Consider the following 7,703-nt stretch of genomic DNA (forward strand, 5'->3'; position numbering starts at 1 on the left):
CAACTATATGAAGTCTTGAGTAGCTTCATGTAATGCATCATGATGTTGGTGAATCGTCGGTTTTTATTTTTCAAGTGTTCGGAATATGTTCGGAAGAATGAATTTCATGTTGGAAGCTTTTATTTGAAAGAGTTGACCAAATTTGACTTTTTAGTATTCGACCTCAGATCGTAGTTATGATGATTTCATTAGGTCCAGATGATGATTTTGGATTCGGGCGTATGCCCGGAATTTTATTTGGATATTCCTAGAAGGTTTCGATGCTAATTGGCGAAAGTTGGAAATTTGATGGTTTTGAATGTTTGTAGGTTTGACCGGGAGATGACTTTTATGATATCAAGTTTGATTTTGGTTCCAAAAATTTCAGAAGCTTCGATGTGTTTTCTGTGATGGGCCAATCTGGAGGACTAGAGGCCAGGTTTGGGGACAGTGAGTTATTAATGGTTTTACTCTATGGCTTTGGACTAAGTGGGGAGCCCGCCATTGACGATTTGATTGCACAGTTATGTATTAAATATTAGTTTTGGTATGAGGCATACTTGTGGACCGGTTATGACTTACAGTGGCTAGTTTTGAGGATGACTCGAGTAGGAAAATTTCTGGATGCTGGTTATATTGCAATTTGTAAGTATATGGAAATTCATGGAATGATTTGAGTTGTTGTTTAGGAAGGAAGCAGTGCCCATGGAGTATGATTTTGCTCGGTTGTGATAAGGTAGGGGTCACTTCTTTGAGTGTTGTTGTGCTAATAGGGCACGTGTATTTCGGTTCGTTTGGGCGGTGCAATTTAGATTTGAGTAGAGTGGATGACTCTTGAGAGGGTTCTAATGGATTCAAAATGTATATGTGGCAATTGAAATTTTTTCGAATTTGTATATCGCTAGAATCGATTATTTATATTGGATAGTGCCGGGACTTGCGACAATTCTTTATGACTATGGATTCTACATTTCAGTATAAGAAAGGAAAAAGGAACAATTTTAAATTCACAAAAATTCTCTTCAGAGTGGGTGTCGCGGTTGTGTTACTTTTGGGGTGATTAAGAGGGGATAAGGCGGCTTATGGGCCTTAGGGCGATGTAGTTTTATGCTAGGATCTCTGGTGGTTAGCTTTGGGTAAGGATCATGGTGTTCTGACAAGGAGGAGTGTCAACTTGAGGATAATCAGAAGAAACTCGTAAGAAATAAGACAACTTAGTGGTAGGTTGGACCAGTATGATATGGTATGCTCGGTTCTTTTGGTTCTTATGATGAGGTGAGTCCTTACGGGTGTTTTGGGCAATACTCTCGTATTTGGCGACAAGCGTGTCTTGGTTGAGTTAGAAATATTCAGTTTTGAAGGAAAGGTCATGCATTTTTGACATCATGGCCAGTTTCAGATATTTAGATAAATGTTATAACTGCTCGGTAATTCTTGAGAAGGGTGCGCATTTCAAAAAGCGCTTTATGTGTTGACTTACAAATGCTTCATTGGTATAGCGGTACTCACCTGGTTGATAGACTACTGATATTCAAATTGTTGCTATGTGGCACGGAAGAATTTTTGGAAGTATTCCTAGTGGGATGATCGTGCATGAAAGATGTGTTAGTCATTCGAGTGCTGGAGTTGGGATCTGTCACGGTGATTCATCTATTCTATGAATTTGAGGACTGGAACTTCTCAGAAGCAGATTGTTTTAGAGTCGCGGACTATGAAGATGTGGCCAAATTTAACTAAATTATAGTACGTGTTATGTTAGATCATTGAGGACTTTTTGGAGGGCTATTCATCCATGCTCGGGTTACGTTTAAGCTATGATAAGCCTAGAATTTGAATGTTGAGCTTTAAGCTATGATGTTCTCATATCTGTAACATTGAGTGAGCTATTTGAGCCGTGTTTGAGGCTACATAGGGTTTTAAATCCCTGAACGAACTTGATAAATGCTTCTCAGTGATGAAAAATTTCAGCTTTGAGCTACGATAGCACACAGTGTGTTGATACCCAATTTTCCCTAATAATTTTTAAATATACATATATACTTTCAAAATAGTGCACATGGATTATCATTGGATTTACAAGGATGCAAAAGTATTTTTCATAATTTTTAAAAAAGTTTAAATCAATTTATTTCTGCATTTTATTATATAAATATTCAATATTGACCCTCCAAATTATTTTTTTGATGATTTAATCATCTAAATATATCGTTTATGTCAATATGAGGTTTTAAATATATTCAGTGCATTTTTATAATTATATTTGCATCTTTTAAAGCTAAATTGCACATTTTGCAATAATAGCCCATATGTACTTATAATATTTATTTATGTAAAAGCTAACCTTTTATATTTTTATAATGTTAAATAATTATTTTTATATATTTTTATGCACAAATGATATTTTTGTTATTTATCTATTATTTTTTACAAATTATTTATTGGTTAAATTTGGATATTTAAAATCTGGCCCCAATTTTAATTGATTTCGGACACCATACATTACCCCAATACCCCATACATCAGCCCAAATCAATTAACCCAATCCCCACAACCCGGTCGGTACCCGTCTATTTTGACCCGCCCTAGTCACTTTTAAATCCCAGCCGTTGATCTTTCAAGATGAACAGCCCACATCCCTTCTCCCTTTTTAATTAATCAAGCCCCAAAAACCCTAGACATTTCACTCAACCCGCCGCCCTCATATGCTCTCATCCCTCTTCTTCTTCAGCGAAATCCTATCCGCCGTTCTATCAAATCCCCCCCAAATGCGACCCCAAATCAGAATCCACCATGGATTCCCTAACCTTATTCGTCTCTCCTCACCACTGGCTACTCGTCTATGACCCTATTTAGTTGCTTGCCTAACATGGCAAGCAAATCTTGCCAAAATCGAACTAATCGGTTCAACTCTCTGATTTCTGTGGCTATTCCGTCTATATTCATCTCCGAGTCTTTGTGAGTAACGAGCATGTTCATATTTTCTTTGATTCTTACTTACCCCACATTAGGGTTTTCAAAATTTTTCAATCGGACCTAAATAGGTCCGATTTTCTGATTTCTAACAACTAGGGTTTGAATTTTCTTTCCCTTTTCTTACTGATTCAAGTGAATCTTTTATTTTTTGTGTTCGATTACATTCTCTTTATATTTTCCCTGATATGCTGAATAAGTTTGTCTTGTATTATTTGCTTAGATATTCCGAATAATTTCCTTGTTTGGGTATTAGCTATGTTTCCTTTAATACTTGCCCTAATATTCTGAAAGATTTTATTATGTTCTGAGTAATTTTCAGTCAACTCGCTGAATCCCTTAATTTATGCCCTAAATTGCCTATTACTGATTCTGCAAATATTTCCTTTCATGTTACTGATTTGTTTCCATATTTATATGTTGATTTCTATCACTATATAACCCCCCCACTCCCCTTTGAAAAAAGAGAGTTATGAATTCGAAATTTTTTTCACTACTCTAAACAAAAGTTGTGAACTCTTACTCTCTTGAACAATTTTATTCTGTGTTTTGATTCTTGGCCGGCTGAAAGCCAAGGCCAGAAATCTTCAAGTCTTTGCTTCTGTTGGTGATATATTTGCTATACTGTTGGATTCCTTTCTTTCCTGTTTCATCTTAACTGGTGAGTTACTGAATCCTTTGTTATTCCATTATGATTACTTGCTTAATGTATTACTAATTGCTATTACCTGCATTTGAGACATGTTGAACTTAGTTTGAATCAACTAATGAAATCTGACTAACTCTGTGTAATTTAGGACTATTTTTTAGCATTAAATAGGCTTTCATACCTTTCCTAATGACTGTTTTATTATGTGTCCCTTAATAGATTCATCAGTTTGTTTATTGAACTTGTTACAATGTGATCAGTTTGATTCTGTGCTCACTATGCTATAACGCCTCTGTTAAATTGTCTTAATCAGTTCCCGACCTACTATTAATCAATGAGCTTTCTTTCTGTGACTTAGTCTGATCTGGAGTCTTTGCTATCATTGTGAACGTCCTTATGAACTGGTCCTATTAGCATGTGACTCTGTTAATTCCCAAAATCTGGACTAAGTTTACTTAGGCTCAAATATGTTGCTATCTGTTTGTGTTCTGTACCTCCTACTCCCATCCTGCTCTCTCTTTAATTATCACTCTTTGCTGACTGAAAGCGAAATCAATTTAGGTTCTGTTCCCTGGCCTTCTTAGTGTGAGCACTCCTCAGGGTTCATATGGGACCCTTGTGAACTCTGGCACACTAGGATTAGGGTCTCTAGTCTTCCTTGAACAATTTCTGATCAGTTTCTCTAGTGTGAGCACTGTCCTGGGTTCTTGAAGCCCTTGGGAACTCTGACATACTAGAGATTTGAGTTTTGTATGCTTATCTTTGAAATATGGGTGAGTCACTCACCACTGGTCATGTTGTACCTACGAATATGGGCTTTGTAGATGCTGTGAGTTGAAGGCCTGGTTTGTCCAGGTGTATTTGGGCCTGTTGCAGGCTTCCTATGGTTTATATACTATGTAATTCATTCAGTCGTTTGTGATCTGTAATAATTATTTGTAATAACAATTGGGGCAATAGTGAATTGGAAAACTGGGTTTATTTTTTAACGTTTGCATGGGAATGGGAAGAAATCCTGCCTATAGGTGTTTACTTTGCTCATTCTGCTATTGTGTTAGATAACCTGCTATAGTTGTTTATTTATTCAAAACACATTCTGCTATTGTATGTTAGATAACATGCCTATAGTTTTTTATTTATTCAAACACATTCTGCTATTGTATGTTAGATAACCTGCCTATAGGGGGTTTAATTTGGCTCAAATATGTTCTGTGAATATCCTGCCTATTTTGCTTTACATGATTAGATACTATGCCTATAGGAAATAAAATAACCAAAGTTTAATTCGCATTGCAGTATATTCAAATCTGCCTCTTTAGAAATCATGCCTATAGGGTTCTTAATTGATTGATATGCTAATGTCATACCTGCTCATATAGTATACATGCCTATAAGAGTTAAAACCAGTTTCAATCACTAAAGGTAGGAATCGTGTCTATAGGGCAATTACTATCTGCGTTAAGCGCTAAAACTAGGATTTAAACACTGCCTCATTGAACACCATTAGAAAGCATGCCTATAGGAATAACTAAGTGATTCTGAATATCTCTCGTTTCTTGTCACTGCCTAACACTGAGTAAATCACCTAGATAGCACGCCTATAGGTTTAACCGCTTATAATTATAATCAGTAGGCAACTATACAGTCACTTAGTTATTACTTTGCATAACTGCCAGTATGATTGGAATCCAGAATCACATAGAAATCATGCCAATAGGATTCAATAACTTTAATTAGTCCAAAATCTGCAACTGTCAAAATGCTGAATGTGTTGGCGTGCATTCGTTGTCAATGTGTGGAGGCTAGCTTGAGACCTTAACTACTTTTATATGAAGTCCAAATTTTTTTGCATGTCGATTAGTTTTATCATTTGAGCAGCCTAAGTTGAAGTCTAGTACTACCTAAATAGAGGTCCAACGCCTCCTGGACCATAGTCATGGGACGAGTAGTGCACACATAGGGTACAGTTTAGAATCAACTAGTGCGCTTTAGGTAACAACTTATAGATAGTAATCGGGTAGCGGGAGATGATAGTCTGCGCCCACTGGATAATATGAGTAACACCCCCGTCTTGGGAGAGTTACGAAGTATTATTTATGTTGCACGGGGTGATCCTATAGGCTAAAAAATTTAGGACCCCCCATCCTTATTAAATAGTTTATTCGCTTCCTTAGACTAATTCGCATAATTTAAGTTCGGCCGGGACCCACCGTTGTGGACCTCGAGGGGTGCCTAAAACCTTCCCCTCAAGGTAATTAGAGCCCTTACCCGATCTCCGGTGATGCAAACTGGTATAATCTGAGTTATTTGCTATAGGTGCCCTAACACACCTTAATCCATTAGGTGGAGACTATAACAGCCAATTTCTTTTCCCTACTCTCTCAAAAAACGTTGTCAAATGTCGAAACCCGCTTTCGAGAGAAAAAGGGGCACGACAGCATGGCGACTCTGTTGGGGATTATCTTTAGGCTCTTACCATAAACGAACTTGATTGTGAATTAGTCTTCCTTGATAAGCATATCTTTGTTATTATTTGAACTTCCCGCTCCCATTTCTTCCCTCTTTATTGCTACATGCACATCCATTTCCCCTATTTCACTCTTATATGAATCCATATGCAACTCTTGTCTAATTTGATTACAACGTGTGTTTCCCCTTATTTCCTAATCATGTTCATTCGTTCCAAACTTTTTTTTATTTTGCTATATCATGTCTTTCCCTAATCCTTATCCCTTTATTTGCTTTACTCTCTCATTACGCGAACTAACTTCTTCCTTGTTTTCCTTTCTTTTATGTCATTACGTTCCATTCAATATTGCATTTACTGCTTCTAATGTGAAAATACTTGACTATGTGTTATTTTGTCTTTGCATAAACCATGATCAACATCATATTCCACTCGCGCATATTAATACCATAGCGGCACTTGATGAGTGTCCGCACTCTTCCTAAAATCACCCTTTAAATTTGGAAAGGCTTATTTGCGGTAATGTGAGCACGTGATTTTTGCCATGCTTAAATTACTCCTATAAATTCATTAGAATTAGAATCCTTCTTTTATTATTTGAATTTTTAGGAATTGATTGCGTGATTGTTGTGTCTTGTTTGCATTTTTGTGTGCATTTTTAGTTGCTATAATTCATAAAAAGTACAAAAATATTGCATTTGAATTTAGAATTCGATTTTATATTTTTATTTTTACTAGTTAATTAATATTACTAAAATGAGAGAAAAAAATAACAAAAATAGTCCTTTTACAATTTTAAATTCTACATTTTACATTTTTGATTTAGTTTCCTCTTAAATTAGGAATTAGTTAATTAGCATCATGTTGGATTTAATTTGGGTCTTTTATTTTACATATTAATAAAATCAAAAAATTCAAAAAAAATAATAAATAAGTAAATAAAGGGGAAAACAAATGAAAAGAGTGAATTAATAAAAAAGAATTAGGCCAGTTTGAATTGGGCCAAATTTGGCTTAGCCCAAACGACCCCACTCCAAAATCCGCTCCAGCCCAGACCAATTCCGCCCGGTCCAAACCCCACCCCTCCGAAAATCATAAAACAACGTAGTACGGAGAGATTACTACGTCGTTTTGGGTCTAATTAGTGACAAATTAATCTTGGCCATTCATTTGTTCTCATCCGATGGCCATAATTGATTTGTGTATTTACATAAAACTGTCCAAGAATATCCATCAAACCCTAGACATAATCCTCTTCCTCGTACCCTGTAACGCCGGTGTAAAGCCACCGTTTCCCCACCGTGTCTCCGCCTTACTCCCACCGTCCTCCGCCTTACTCCCATCGTCCGCCGCCGGCGGCGAAGCTCCAAACCACTCCAAAAATACACCCTTTACTCCTCTCTTCCTCCTCTTTCCATATCCACAACCCGTTTCTCTCAAATCCTAGCCAATTCGCTCGAATTTTAAATCGAAGTTTTCCGGCCAAAACACAAAACCGCCCAAACTCAACCAAATTAACACCATAGGACCGCCGTGACCCCCTCTATCAAACCCCCAAAACCCCGTCCCAAAAATCTGGCCGGAACTGCTCGAATCTTCGGTCAAAGTTTCGGTCAAAACCCTAATTCACCCAATTGA

The sequence above is a fragment of the Nicotiana attenuata genome, chromosome 7 (genome assembly GCF_001879085.1).
Source record: "Nicotiana attenuata strain UT chromosome 7, NIATTr2, whole genome shotgun sequence".
NCBI classification, from domain to species: Eukaryota; Viridiplantae; Streptophyta; class Magnoliopsida; order Solanales; family Solanaceae; genus Nicotiana; species Nicotiana attenuata.